Below are 14776 nucleotides of genomic sequence, written 5' to 3'. Positions count from 1 at the left end.
ATGGGAAGAGTCTCATGTTTCTCAGGGGAGAGGAAGTAAACTACATCATACTAGAAATCACAGGATTCAGCTTCCTGGGGTGGGATAGAAGAGACCTAGATCCCATCCTTTCAGATTTCCTCCATGACATTCAATAAATCACTGTGTTCCTGCCCCTATTTCTCATCAGTACAAAAGTGGTATTTCATCCTCTTTGAGATGCCCAGAAGCATTCAGGTTCTATCTATGGGGCAGTCAGGCTCTTCAGCAAAGACAACCAGGCAAGTACCTAGACAGATGTCTTGTCCTTGCCACTACATCACACTGACAGTTTTACAACTTCAACACCAGTTCAATTCTCAGTCACCTTCAATGATAAAAACAACATCAAGGTATCGAAAAAATGCTGACAAAAATCTTATAAAACCAGTGGGTACAGAAGCAGAATACAAGTAATGAAGAGCAGTTGCTCAACAGGACTTCACATCAAATAAATGTGCAGAATTTAGGCCATCATACAACTGCATGTTTTGATATGCCAGAATTCAAAATTTATGTCCAAGCACAGTTAAAAGGAAGACTAAAGTCACCACTGGAAGCTGGTATGTATAGTAAAGGTTCCTCTGAAAAGTATGCATCAAATATTGTCCTTGAGAAAAACAGGGGCGGGGGGGGGGAAGTGACAGAGTGACTTGGTGGGTACCTGGCATTTAGCCAAGGTCAAACCACCACAGTCTTTAAGGCAAATTCAATGCCCTTTGGCAGGCCTACGCAGTGAAGCTGTTTCCCTCATGACCAAAAGTCCTACAGAGAACAATCCTTGGAAAAACAAGCACAGCAAATGGGTGGGCCTATTTTAGCCATATACTAATTCCCTATAAATCAATGGACAAAATTGCTTCCATTCTCCAGTTACAAACCCTGTGCCAAATCACCTTCTCTGCTTTACAAATGCAACCTCACTGACTTTGCTCAAGTTACACATGCACCAGAGCAGATTTTGTCTTTGCATGCAATGGGAGGCCAAATCTCTCATAAATAAGAAAGGAAACAATCTGTTCATCTTAACTGAAGTGGGATGAGGAACATCCCTTTCACCTTTAAAATGAAGACATATGTCTAAGAGACAGAAGGGAAAACACCACTACTTTCACTTCTTCAGTTTGTCTCTCCATTAGGAAAGACTCTTGTATGCTTAGAAAGGACATGTTTTTCAGGCTTTTAAGGTTACTTTATCCAATTGCGGATTGGAGGTTACTTTATCCAATTGCGGATTGGAGGTCCAAGAATATCAGATATTGGCTTAGAAGAGTCTCCAGCATCTACTTCACTATCAACTGAAGAAGTACCTCTTCCATCCTGATTGACAGGGGTGATAGATCAAGGGTACAGCTCTACTGCAGCCTGAAGCCATCAGTCCCCTTTTCCTATCACTTGCTCCTTTGTCTCAACCCTAGTTTCACGAGCATGAGATGAGATGGTTCTGCTGAGTTGCACAAAATCCAACCGTAACTTTAGTTTAGCTAGCTGTTGGCTGGATTCACCCCATCAAGTAGCTCATGGTACAGCTTCATAAGCACCAACACCGGCACAAGAGGGAATGGGGTCCTGGCCAAGGACACTGTGGGGAGAGAAAGAGGATGAACAGCTGAAACTGGGACTGGCTTAGGCTGCCATGAAACCTTTAGTCCCTGATGCTACCAGAAAACATTGCAGAAACACAAGACACAGTGTACAGTGTGGCATTTAACACGGGCATTGCAATCCATGTGTCTAATGTTCCCATCTTCTTATGTCCTTGTGTTTTATCACACTAGATGACAGACCTCACAAAAACACCTGGCAATACAACGTCACTTTTTTTCCAGGGTATTGGGTGTAGACGTGGTGCGGCCTCCATTTGTTATTGCAGCACGTGGACAAGCAGCTACCTCAGTCAAGCTGTCGCTTTGTCTCTCCTGCCACCTACTGTACTGAAAATCAAAGTATATGTCACCAACTCGCGTGCGTCTTCAGTTCTATTTGGAAATACCAACCTTTAGTTCTTCTAGAAGTACCACTGTGTGCATGTGGGAACTCCCTGCTGTCACAACTCCTCCAGCGATGCTACCCAGCGGTTCCTGATGAAGGCTAAATGCACCACTTTGAGCTCTGTTTCACTCACTGATGTGTCAGGGTTATAATTAGCATTAAATACTTAAAGTTCTTCAGAGTTTAGGGCACGAACTCCTCTCTCCCTCTGCCCCATGGAGAATTAATCACAGCAGATTTATTTTAAATGGTGAACAGGTCATGATGCCCCATAAACCTCCATCGCTTTATTTGCTGTTATTTCCAATGACAACACTCAAAAAGGGCAAAACCCAACAGAAAAATAACTTCCCATTGGGCGTGTGACTGTCAGCCCGTGGGCAGGGGTGAAACTCTTGCTGCACTTGAGCTGCGTAACCAAATGAGCGTCACCCAAGAACAGACCCGCCAGATGCAAGAGTCTGCTTCAGACCGTGGTTTACCCTTGTCCTTTTAACCTCTCGCTCTCAAAAAGCACAGCCGAGAGCGTTTGGCTGTGCCACGCATACCCTCAGCAGTGCAGTGCTACCCATGTGAGATGTCCTCCCCACAAGCAGCATGCGGTCCTGCCGCCTCCAATGTCACCAGCTATAGAAGGGGCTTCACTGACGCTTGTGCCCAAGTGGCGCATCCAATGAGAAGACAACTATTTTGTCATAACCATCTGGGTTCTGCCATCCATCCAGACACTGTTAATCACAGTGAATGGCATCAAGAAGTGCAGCAACAAGTCCGAGCTAGTTCAGCACAGTCCAAGCCCACCGCAGGGCCTATTCATGGTACTACATGGAAGCCAGTAAGCAATCAACCCAAAAACGAGTAGACAGATATCCCATGTTAATTATTTATGTCATCCTCCCAGAAGGCATAACAACTTTGTTTTTCAGTATTTCGTTAGTAATTTTAAGAAGGTATTCAAATAGAAAAGAATGAGCTGAAGTTGGTAAAAAGAAATCTCATTATTTTCTAGTAAGAAGCTACCTCACGGGTGCTGGTTTATCTTCCCATATACGGCATTCCCTTTTACCTAATCAACAGCTTGGGGCTCTATGACAGCAAATATCTTTGATAAAAGGAGTATTCTGAGGAAGGAGAAAGACATTCAACATTTGCATGATCAAGTAAGCTATCGAATGCATTTATTTATGCTGTGACCATAGTTATCAAGAGGTATTAAACATGGAACTGAGCATCAGTTAAATGCATTTTAAATCTGATTTTTCACTGGTTGCAGTAAGGAAATTGTTGACTAGCAGGTCTCTTTAGGGTCTTTACAGGCTGCAATTAGAGAAGAGGATACAGAAGATAAATTGCCCTACTCCTGCCAAGGCAAGTCTTACTTTTGCAAGTAATAGTGGACCTTTCATCTTACCACTTAGAATCTGATCAACTGCAAAAAAGCCATTAATATAATTCCACTCACAGATAAACATCTCTGAAAGATGAGGACGTCTCTTTTCCTTAAACAAACTGGAAGGCTATAACTAAAAATATTTGTATAGCGCACACAGTTCGGTATGGACACAGGAAAACTGCTGGCATGAGTAACCAGAGTGTCTAATCCCAGCTATTTAGCCACCAAAATGCCTCAAGAGCTGTGATATATCCACTTAAAGCCAAATACAGCCCACTAATATCTAACAAACATTAATGAATTTATCAAGGAGCAACAGTAAGTTCCAATTGATTGCACAAAAGCTGCAAACAGGTAAAAAAAGTTCTTTTTACAGCATGTCATCAGAGGCAGCTTTTACCAACACCAATTTAATTTATAACAGAACCAAGGCAAAAAACTAAAGGATCATGTTAGCAGTTAGTAATGCTACAGGAACTATCAATGAAAAGCTAATGGAGTGAACAGAGCCTTAAAACAACTTGATATTTTTTAACACAAAATTGAAAAACCTGCTTCTGCAAGGGCAGTGCCAGAGGGTGCTTGCACATTCCTGCTAGAAACTCTCAGACAACTCTCAAGGATCCCTAAGGATGCTCCAAGGGAAGTAAAGAAGCCAATTTTATACATGCTGTGCTGTCTGGATTGATGTCTCACTAAACCAACAGGCAAAGTTTAATTTCCAAAAGGACTTCTACCTCTGCTGCGCTTGACCAAATGGAAGGGAAAGAAATTTAAGCTTGTTTGGTCAACGGCTGATGGAGACTTTCTAGAAGAAATGGAAGTCAGCCGATGAGCAGGTGATAAGTTGCTCCCAGAGTTTCACTTGCTTTGAGAGGAACGGAGCGGCTGGGAGATTTTCGGAGCAGATTCTCCAAACAAGCTGTTAAGAGAAGCCGCTATCCAGAAGGCTCGACAGGAGGAAAAAGGAAGAAGGGAAATCACAGTTAATGGGATTTGGCCACAACCAGAAAACAGCTAGGTTTCCGAATACATTACAAACAGCCCTGTGCTTCACTGCTGCACCAGTTCATTGCTGGATGAGAAAAATTTACATAGATTTAATGCCTTAAAAAGCTCCATGGACATTTAGATTAATCTGTTTAGAACAAATCTCGCCTCTCCCCTGGGATGCCCTGTAGACACACACATGAAGAAGAGGAAATTGCCACCACTACACCGTAACTTCTGTGATTTTCTATAAGGGGGAAGCTGTCAGGCTAGTGATTTATTTATTTTGAAGTTATTTCATAAGTCCCATAAACAAACATGTACAATACAGGGAGGTCACCACCCCGCTCATCTTAGGCATCACTGCAGAGAATTATTAAAGTTTGCCCAAGTTTTCTGTGGGAGGGAATTGCTATCTGATCCTGTCAAGCAGGATAATTTGAGTTCAGAAGTAGAGGGTTATCTTGCTCCCAGAGAGTCTCTCCTTGGCACAACTTCAGATCTAGGAAGTTTATATAATTAGGGCACAGAATAAGATCTTTGGAAGAAAACTTGTCGCTCTCAAGCCTGGAGGAAAGCAAGCAAACCCCTGGTTATGAGTTGCATCGTTTTGGAAAGAGTAACCTCAGCAGGAGGCTGAGCAACCTCAGCAGAAGGTCCTCAGGAGGAAGGCACTAAGGACCTCCTGCTCACCCTCCAACCTAGGTGGAGAGAGTGTTGGTTGCTTAAGGAGACAATGAAAGAAAAATTACTCTAGACAATGCCCTCTGCCTGTGCAAACTGAAGCCAAGCATGAGACATGACACAACATGTATGAACTCCAAGCTTATCCTTCCTCAGATCCCAAAGGAGGCAGCGCCACAGTATGTGCAAGGAGGGAAGATGCCAGCAGCAGAGAAACTGCTGGTCTAATTGTGAGATAAGAGGAAGACACAGTAGGAGCAAAAGAATGGAAACGATAGGAGAAGCGAGATAACAGAATTATGGGGCTGATACCATCTTACAGACAACTCACTTTTAGAAGGGGAGGAAGTTGAGTGGCCATGAAAGAGGGGGAAGGAAGAGTAAGGCTGATTTTCCTGATAGTCAGGTCATGAACAGTTCCCAAAACCTGTCTAGTTGGGCTAGTTGTCCGACATAAACATGCAAAAAGCAACATAAGTAGCATCTTTGGAGCAGAAAAATGAGATATTGGGGAGTGGGGCACTCTGCAGGGGAATTAAAAAAACTGCAAGTCTTCTAAAGTGTTATAAATACAGATGAAGCTATTGAGCTCTCAACTGATAACGAACATGAATAGTTAACAGAGGAGTTATGCAGAATTGTCCACTAAGACAAAAATCTTAAAAACTTTGGCTCCTCACAAACGTCTTTTCTTTTGGAAATCCCACAGCCACTGATGGGAGATTAGCTTTATAAAGTGAGAATTTAACTGGAATTGCAGCTCTGGGTAACTACGGGAAATGTTGCTCACAGCAACAGAAAATGTAGGATAATTAGGTATTTTGGGGAAGAGGGGAAATAAAGTTACAGTAACTATGCAAACAGAATAAATAACAATGCTGTCCTTCTCTGGGACCTTTCCGAGGATCTCAGAGCAATCTACAGTCATTCCTCATTAAAAGGTGCCATGCTATGGCCGCAGCTTATTGCATGGTCTAGGTCCCAAGCCTGGCCATACTTGTCATCCTTATACTCATCCCCCTGACGATCCCCACCCTGGACATTAGCTGTAAGCTGAGGGGCAGGGACCTTGTTGCGGGTCTGTGCAGTGCAGGACCCCAGACGGGACTCAGGGTGCTGCCAAGTACTCCTTCAACATAATTAACGAGCCGGCCCGATCAAGAGACACAGAAGACAAAGGTTTCCACCAAGTGGGAAAACTCTTATGCGTGAGAAGTTAAGGCTCTCCCCACGCCGAATGTGCTCAGAGGCACAGCCCGGCAGGGCAGGCGGGCTGGGAAAGCCAGCCGTCTTTCAGACAAAAGTGTAAAAAAGAAGCGGGAGGAGAAAAAAGGGAAGACAAGGTCAAGCAGAGGGAGGCAGGCTCCAGACAAACCCTCCCCTCCCCAGAGGAAAGCACCTCAGCAGACACCACTATGGAGTCTGCAAAAGATGCTGCTCAGTGGGTGAAAGGGTCAAATTAAAATACAAAGCCACGTTTGCACGCTCCCATGAGTTCCTTAACTGCAGCTGAGAATTTAATGATATGCTTTGCATTGGACTTGTTTGATTGCATATGTTTTCCACCAATTTCCAGTTCCAGTTTCTGCTCCTACTCTGATTTTTAATCATCATCGGGACAAAACACTAACATTCAGATATTGCCTTGCTAAAAGATCTGGAGTAACTGGAAGTTATATTAACAATATTTAAATACAGTCCATGTCTATTTAAAGGTTTGAACGCATCTTGTTAGAACACTGCATAAATTAACCCAACCTAATTCTCCAGGATGCATCAAGATCTAAAAAGCCCCAAGTTTGATGTTCTCTCTTACCACCCACTTAAAAAACCCAAAACCAACATGCTGGGGTTAGCTTAGGTCACAAATGGTAACAAAATCAACACTCAACTGAATAAATGCAATTTACTCCCTGATGTAATGAAGATCATGCCATAACCAGTTCAAAACCAAAACAAGAAGAGGCTCTCTTGCACTCCCTCCATGCACAACTCCCCACCATTTTCGCTCTTAACGATGCCCCAGCGCAGCCTGCCCGCTGGGATCCTGTATAGCTCCCTCCATCCCTCCCCACCGCCTGAAACCATCCCTGGACAGAGCGAAGCGCGCGCGCTGCTGCCGCTGGGCTCCCCATCCCCTATGCCCCACTCGCACTGGCGGCCAGACAAAGCAAACTCCGGTTGCATCACGGAGCAAACTCATTTTCCAGCAACCTCCCAGCCCAGAGTTTACCGCTACTGTAATCCGGTGCTGTCAACAACGCCGCCTTTGTTGCGCGCCTGTGCGCGCGCCTTGCTTGTCGGTTGGTTTGCTGGCTTTTATTATTATTATTATTTATTTTATGGAGAATTTTTGTTTTAAACTAGTAATCTGTTTTTGAGTGATTTCTCCTCCGCGCTGGCTCCACCCTGTACTGTAAACGAGACATTACCTTATACAAGAATGAATCTGCTGCATTCCTCTGTCTAGCTGCCTCGCAGCACATTTCCTACGCTCGCAGCAGCCCCGGCAGCGCACACTCTCCCACCCCTTCCCCCCCCACCTTTTTTCTTTTTTCTTTCCTTTTTTTTTTTTTTTTTTTCCTTTTCACTGCCTCGCTGTGTTTTTGTGTAAATGATCTCACATGACTCAACAAATCCATCTGCCTGGAGCAGGCCAAGTTTGGAGCCTTCCCAGGAGGGAGGAGAAGAATTGCTTTGTGGAAAGGACCTGGAGCTTTGCCCTTTCTCTGGCTCAAATTACCCGCCTGTCAGGCCTGACGGATTTGGCTAAAAATAAAAGGAAGCGGGCCGTGAAAAGGAGATGAATGAGCTCAGCAGTTCCTTAGATAACATGGGCCTGGTGTCGCCCAAAGATCCCAGAGCAGGAACTTCAGATGCCGGGCATGTAAGTGCAGTGCTGCAGCATCGGTGAACTTGGCTGCTCGGGGACCAAAAAAAAAAAGGCACAAAAAAGGGCAAAACCAACCATATGCTGTTGGAAATAAATGGATTAAAGACGTGCAGAAGGGGAAAACTGCCTGCTGTAGGTTTTGAGCTTGTAAAAGGGGAGATTTACGGTGTTTCCAGTGGGGAAAGGGGGCGTGGGGGGGTGTGGTGGGGGGACACACGTGATGTCAGCCTCCTGCCCTGCCCGGGGAGCCTCAGCATCCTCCCTGCAAATGCTTGCCCAGCGCCCGCAGCGGGTATTAAGCACTTAGTTTGGCAATGTAATGACACACTGCAACAATCTGTAATGCGAGGCAGTCAGCAAAGCCCTGGCTCGCAAAGCTCCTTCTCCTAACCATTAACCATATGTTTGGCTCCGCCGCCGCCCGAGCGAGCGGGTGTTCCAGCGCACCATCTGGTTTCTATCCACACAAGCAACTGCAAAGCACAGAGTATTTCCCTCTGGAGCTGTGTCTTCCTCCCTGGCTCCCCCTCCCTGTCCGGCCCCCCACTCCTCCACTCCCTGTCTTCCTCCTTCGCCCCCTTTCAGCAGCAGCCTTGCCTCCACGCTGTGATGCTCAACGCACTGGGGACCACGGCCGCCCCACGGAGGGTGTGGCAGCAGAGCAGGGATGCTGTGTTGTGCCGCCCCCCGTGAGCTCACACCCCTGCGTGCACACCCACACACACATGCACAGAGGGGTCACATTCCTCATCACCGATGCCTGGGGTACCATGTTAAAAACTAGGCCTGTTCTTGACTGGTCCAGGAGCCGCCGCAGTGCCCATCACATCTCGCTCATGCACACGCATGCACAGAGAGCGTTCAATTGGGATTACATCAACTCCATACCGATACTGCAGAAGGACTTCGAGAATGAGCCTAACAACAGGAGGACAATTAGTAGTGTTATCTCCTGCCCCCAAACTGGGCTTTCTAGGCCATGGGGTGTCAGTCCCACCTCACATCAAATTAAGAAGATTCTGGGGGGAAAAAAAGGAAAAAAAAGCAGAAAAGGAGAAAAAGAAAGAGGAATGGAAGTGAGCTGAAGAAAAAGGAATGAAAATATTTACTTTTCCTGCGATCACTAAACAAGCTCTTTCTGAAACTATAAAAAAAGCTTTCAAGTGTTATATTTTAGAAGACCTTGTACCATATGTTTGCTTTATGATTTTATGAATTCTAACTACTATTTATGTTTTTAAAGCACTTCCATCCTTCTGTTTATTTCTGAAGTCACCTATGGGAGATCAGCAATAATTTTCCTCTCAGGTTGGCCAATTTAAGATTAATCATGACCTAATGCAAGTATTCAGGGATGCAAGCAATAGGATATCCAGCAAATCCCACACTTGCCCCTTTAAAATAAGTTTATACTCTGCAATGAGTCACACATACAGTGTTTATCCAAGTTACCAGTGCTACAAGAAAAAAAAGCCCATTACATTTGCAAATACATACAAATCACAGCTGTAAGCACCCAACTGCTTACACCAGGACTCGTTTTTATGACTGGATATTGATTTTTTAATAATGTGTCATTATACCAATGTTGATACAGCAACTATCTTCCCAGAGTATGCAATTTAATACTAAAAAGAAGCTGGCTCTAGGAAATATCAAATCCACACCCATTCACATGCTATTTAAACATCCTTCTTGGTCATGACTATAGCAATGCAAAGCCACAACTGCATTTTTCCCACCTAGCACCTAACAAAGAAAATGCAAAGGACTTGCCAGCTCAGTCTAAGGCAACTAGCTCTGTCGATCTGCTTCTCGATGAAATACTGCGAAGCCTCTCCAATCAGTACTGGAAACCAAGAGGCTACGTTGAAAAAAATGCATGCTTTTCGAATCTCCTCATACATGTGAAAAATCAGTGCATGAAAAAGCACGGTGTAGGCCTTTATCCTGGAATCAAATACATGTGGGGAAAACCCATATGCTTGTGAAAAGCCTGATGACTTCACTGGGATTGCCTAAGAAGTTTGAGGGTAGGATCTGGCCCTAATTACGAATGTGGAGTGCAATTAGCACTGTAAACTCCCCCCCTTCATCTTCTACTCCCCCTCAGTGAGGGAAATACTTAAAATTATTAAAAACATAAGAGATACATTTTAACTAGCAACTTACATTTGCTACGAAATAGGATCTAAATATGTTCAAGTCCATTATTTCAAGATAAGATAGTTGCAAACATATTAGTAGCATACTTAAACATCACACATTAGGTTTCCTACAACCATGCAACAAGAAATTGTCTTCATTCACACACAGAAAACAACTGGCAGTAGTCCTCTAAAGCAGTAAAGGTCTAGGTCTGGGTCTTTTAGCAGATAATGATCTGCTCTGATCCAGAAATCTTTTAAAAGGGGTAATTCAAGGGAAATATTCATAGATTCTGAGTTGTGCAGTCTGAAGGGACAGCTAATCATTTGACCTTCTTCCACAGAACAGGCATGGAGCTTCCCCGCCTACATTGACGCAGCTGTATGAGGCTGAATTAGAGTATCTCTTAGGGTAAAAAAAAAAAAACACTAAAAAAACAAAAAAAAAAGAACAGCCTCAGATTCAAGAGCCTGACATAAGGAAGAAAGCTACTGCAGCCCCAGCAACACTGTCCTACTCAGCAATCACCCGTGCTGCAGGAACACTCATATCCTCTTGCCTGGTCTGAATTAATTTAACAGCCAGTCACTGGGTCTTGTTATACCTTGTCACCTTCTGCTACTCCTCAATCCCTGACAAAGGGCCACTGTCAGCCTGAAACCTAGACAGTTTTTAATGCATAATAACAAGCGGTGTCACATTATTACCTGAATCCACCGAGTCCTCTGCCAACAATGATGTTTACGCAATCACATTTTTCTGTTTTTAAAAACTTCTCTCTTGCCTCATTGCTCTGTGTGAAAAACAATACAAAAGAGAAAATGTATTAACTGCACACAATTACCTATTATTTGCATTACAGCAGTCGGTTTTCCCAGCAGATTTTTAGGTCTTTTGTTTTTTGCCATGTGTCATAAAGATATATCAAGCAAGAAAAAGTCCTTTCCCCAAAATTGCTCATTGACCAAATAGAAGCAACAGAGAACAATATGGAGGGGTGGCCGAGGTACCACAGCCCATCACTTGTAGAGCTGCGCAGGAGAATGCGGCTCTCCTGCGCCCAAATCCTCTGCCCTCTCCCTGGGGCATCCTGCCTGGCAGCACCGGGACCAACGCCAAGCAGACACTCAGTGTCACCAAAAGCAGAAATACGGGGGAAGAGAGAGTTGCTCAAGTTTCTTTCAGTTTCAACAGTAAATACACACCATTAATAACTGCAGCAGCAATGTAAAAATAATACTTGCAAAATTACATCAACAGTAAATTACTTAATTGCAGTTTCCCTGAACTTCGCACCTACAATATTATTTAAGTAGAGACTCCACTCAAAATTCTCAAAAGGGTCTTTTAGTGTCTCTGTTTACTCCCTCACTTCACATATTAGTAGCTTTAAGCTTCAGAGTCAAATTGTCCTGCCAATACACCAATGAACCAAAACATACACTTCATATAAGAAATTCCCACACTTAAATAAGGAAGAAAAAAGCCCATATGGTAGAAACCCAACTGAAGATACAACCTCGAAAAACCCCACCAGCCTCTCTGAATGTCCAGAAGACACATCATAAGAAAAAATGCAACTGGATTTTCAGTACTGGAAATGCCATTAATGCCAGTATTTCATTGTTTTCTCCGAAAGCAAACAAAACAAACCCCTTCACTTAAGGAGATGCAACTCAACCATCTGGACGTCATCCCTTGCCTATCTCCACAAGGGCATACGAATTTAACACAGCCACGCAGCACAGAGAAGGAGATATAGCTGCAATACCCCTCCTGCGATTTCAGGCTCAGGCATTTGGCATACTCTGTCCATCATTGACATGGATGTCTGCCAGAAAGTGCTGTTGCAAGGTTTCAGTCACAGTGGTCTGACTGAGCCATTCCTGAAAAAGTAGCTGGAAAGACTCGATAAATTCTGGCAACCTTTGGAACAGAGATTTTAAACCTGGGACTAGCCAGGTGCCACACAAAGCAAAGAGCACAGTCTAGTCCAGGGCTGAGGAGACAGGTGGCCTTTGCTGCTGGCATCTGCTCCTGACCAGGCAGGGCCACCTCCCAAGCAAGGACAAGGATCAAACCTCTGCCCTGCCACAGCCCCAGCACCCTGGAGCCATCTACGCTCAACACAGAGCAGCCAAAAGCTGGGCCAGGGGACAGCGGGGAAAAATACATCAAATAAAGAAGTTTCACTTAATGGGGATGGAGAATTGGAGGTAGGGTGGGGAGAGAGCAACAACCCGATTAGGCACAGAAGGCTGCATGGCAGCTGTGCAGCTGCAGCAGTGCCAGTGAGCGGTGTTCAAGCCTCTACGACACCGGTGGACACTGCTTGCCATTTGTTTGCTTCCTGCCTTTTTTCTCGGGTGTACCAAAGCTATGTTACAAGAGAGAACATCAATGAGTCAAAGCACTGAAAACAGAGGGAGATGTGGTGGGTGAGTGCTGCCCGCAGCGGCTCACTTCGTCCTCTCCTGCTGTGTTCAGCACATGCAACGTACCCGAGCTGTGCATCGGGGCTATGGGACAAGATCACAGGACAACTCTGACAGTTGTTGGCAGAGATGACAGCAGCCAGCCCGCCACTCCCTGCCACCCCTCTCAGCACTCAGGCAGATGAGCCATGCCTTGGAGAGCTGCCATGCAGCTCTGATGCAGCACCACTCCAGTCATTTAAACCCAGCATTTCCCAAGTGGCCATTAATGGTAAGTTCCTAACCAACCTGAAACCCTGTCTTCTCTCAAGCAAAACTAATGAACACTCGCAGCAAAAGGGAACCATATTTCCAGCACATGAAATACTATGTAGTACAGAGACATCTCAGTGGCAAGGCTGTAAGATCCTTTGTGCTCTTTTTTTAACTCTCTTCCTGTAAAGAAGTAGCAATGCTTCCCAAATCATTTGTCAAACCCTCAAGTCTGACACTGATAAACAGAGTAAGTTCATGAGGAAATGATAAACTTCTTCAGTAGGATTTGAGTAGTGTGCCATAAAAAAAACCTGAGGGCCAAACACAGAACAGCAGGGAAAAACCAAGATGCTGAACAGGGTGTTCGCCCAGGGCTTGTAGCTACAGCTGTACGCTTGGCACTAGGCAGGGGACTTGCAGAAAGACACGAGTACAATCACATAATCAAAAACTGTCCATGCATTCAGAAGACTTAAAATTAGGTCTGCACAAATCCTTTTTATATCTCACTGAGTTGCACTCTGACCTTAGTTATAATATTGTAATGTATTTGTGTATGAAAATAAAATTAACAGCAAATAGCTGAAACCGCCCTAGATATTATGTTGCCTTAGACATTCATAGTATATAACAGAGCACAGGTCCACAGTCAATCAAATGCACAACGCAGAAAGACAGACCTTAACGGTAAATAATTCAGGGATTGAATTCTTTAAGGTAAATAATTTAGGGCTCTAATGAACTCGCTGACTGTAAATAGGGAGTTCCACTGCTAGGAACCCTCCAAACTGCCCTACATCCAATCCTCGGGAGTGCAGAGCAGAAAACTGTCAGCAAAAAGATGCCTCAAATATTCCTGGCTATAGCAGCAAGGACCCTGTCTAACACAAAAGGAGTCTCGGATAGGAAAAGGCAACTTCAGAGACTGGTTCCAGTGCTCTGTACTGTGCCTGTGAACTCCTGAAAAGGAAGTGCAATTTCAGAAACATCACTTGGGCAAGCAGTGAGGTGGTCTGTAAAGCAAGGCAGTTGACCCATGCTGTGGCCCATGGAAGCATCAGAAAAACCCTTCAAGGATAGCCAACACAGCAGTTTGGTCCAGAGGTGCTAAAAACACATATGACTATGGGTGAGGGTGAGGCAGCAAGCGCTTTGTTAAATAAGACAGCTCATAGATGAAAAGAAACCGGACAAACCCCTGACTCCTCACTTCACAATCTCTCTTTCCTATCCTCTTACAAAACTGGATATGGTCAAGTGCTTTTATTAACACCTGTGGATCCCTGCGCATCCATCAAAAAGCATCTCAGTCAGACAAAATCCATCAACAAACCACAGTATCAATCCTCATCAATTCTTAAATTACCAGCAAGTCTCAGCCTTCCCAGCCTGCAACCTCTAGTTCCAAGGAGTTATTCACAAACAGCAACTATTCCTGACCAAGCAAGGAAACTGTATTAAAATAGAGATACAATGAATTGTCAGTTATACATTGTTGCTGATAAAAAAACTCTGAGGATTTTTATACTGTCTCACACATACATAAAGTAGTAAAAACACCCTGGAGTTGCCTCACACCCTCTTACGAGACCTACATGAAACCAGACCGAGGAAGAAAACCCCGCCTTTCACCACCAGACACGGGCAAGTCAGCAGCAATAGCCAAGGTGCTGCAAGGCTGCTGACGAGCCTGGAAACACCGTATGGGAACACGCCCGCGGAGCAGCCGTTGAAAACACAACCACTGTTCTCTCTCCGTGCCCAGCGGAGATGAGATCTCATCGTCAACAGAGATCTGGGTCACCACCAGGAAGCTGGAGTTATCCCAGCACCATCTTCTAGGTAATGCTCCCGAAAGGAGAAACAAATCTGCGACAAGGTTGCATCCGACAAGATCCTGGGTGTAAAACAAAAACCACCAGCGGTGGTTTCTTTGAGCCTTGGTGATAACATTCGACTGAAAAAAAA

The 14776-nt window shown here is 44.6% G+C and overlaps 1 protein-coding gene across 5 annotated transcripts in view; it reads right to left on the bottom strand.

Moving 5' to 3' along the window:
- Positions 1-14776, bottom strand: part of BACH2 (BTB domain and CNC homolog 2) — a 193842-nt gene that overhangs the window by 139731 nt on the left and 39335 nt on the right. For all 5 annotated transcript variants that reach the window (XM_074819545.1, XM_074819544.1, XM_074819546.1 and 2 more), the window contains one exon: positions 10826-10911. The gene's annotated coding sequence lies outside the window, so the exon portion shown is untranslated. The remainder of the gene's footprint in view (positions 1-10825; positions 10912-14776) is intronic.

Source organism: Strix aluco, chromosome 3, assembly GCF_031877795.1.
Source record: "Strix aluco isolate bStrAlu1 chromosome 3, bStrAlu1.hap1, whole genome shotgun sequence".
NCBI classification, from domain to species: Eukaryota; Metazoa; Chordata; class Aves; order Strigiformes; family Strigidae; genus Strix; species Strix aluco.
This window is presented reverse-complemented; position numbering and strand designations above follow the sequence as displayed.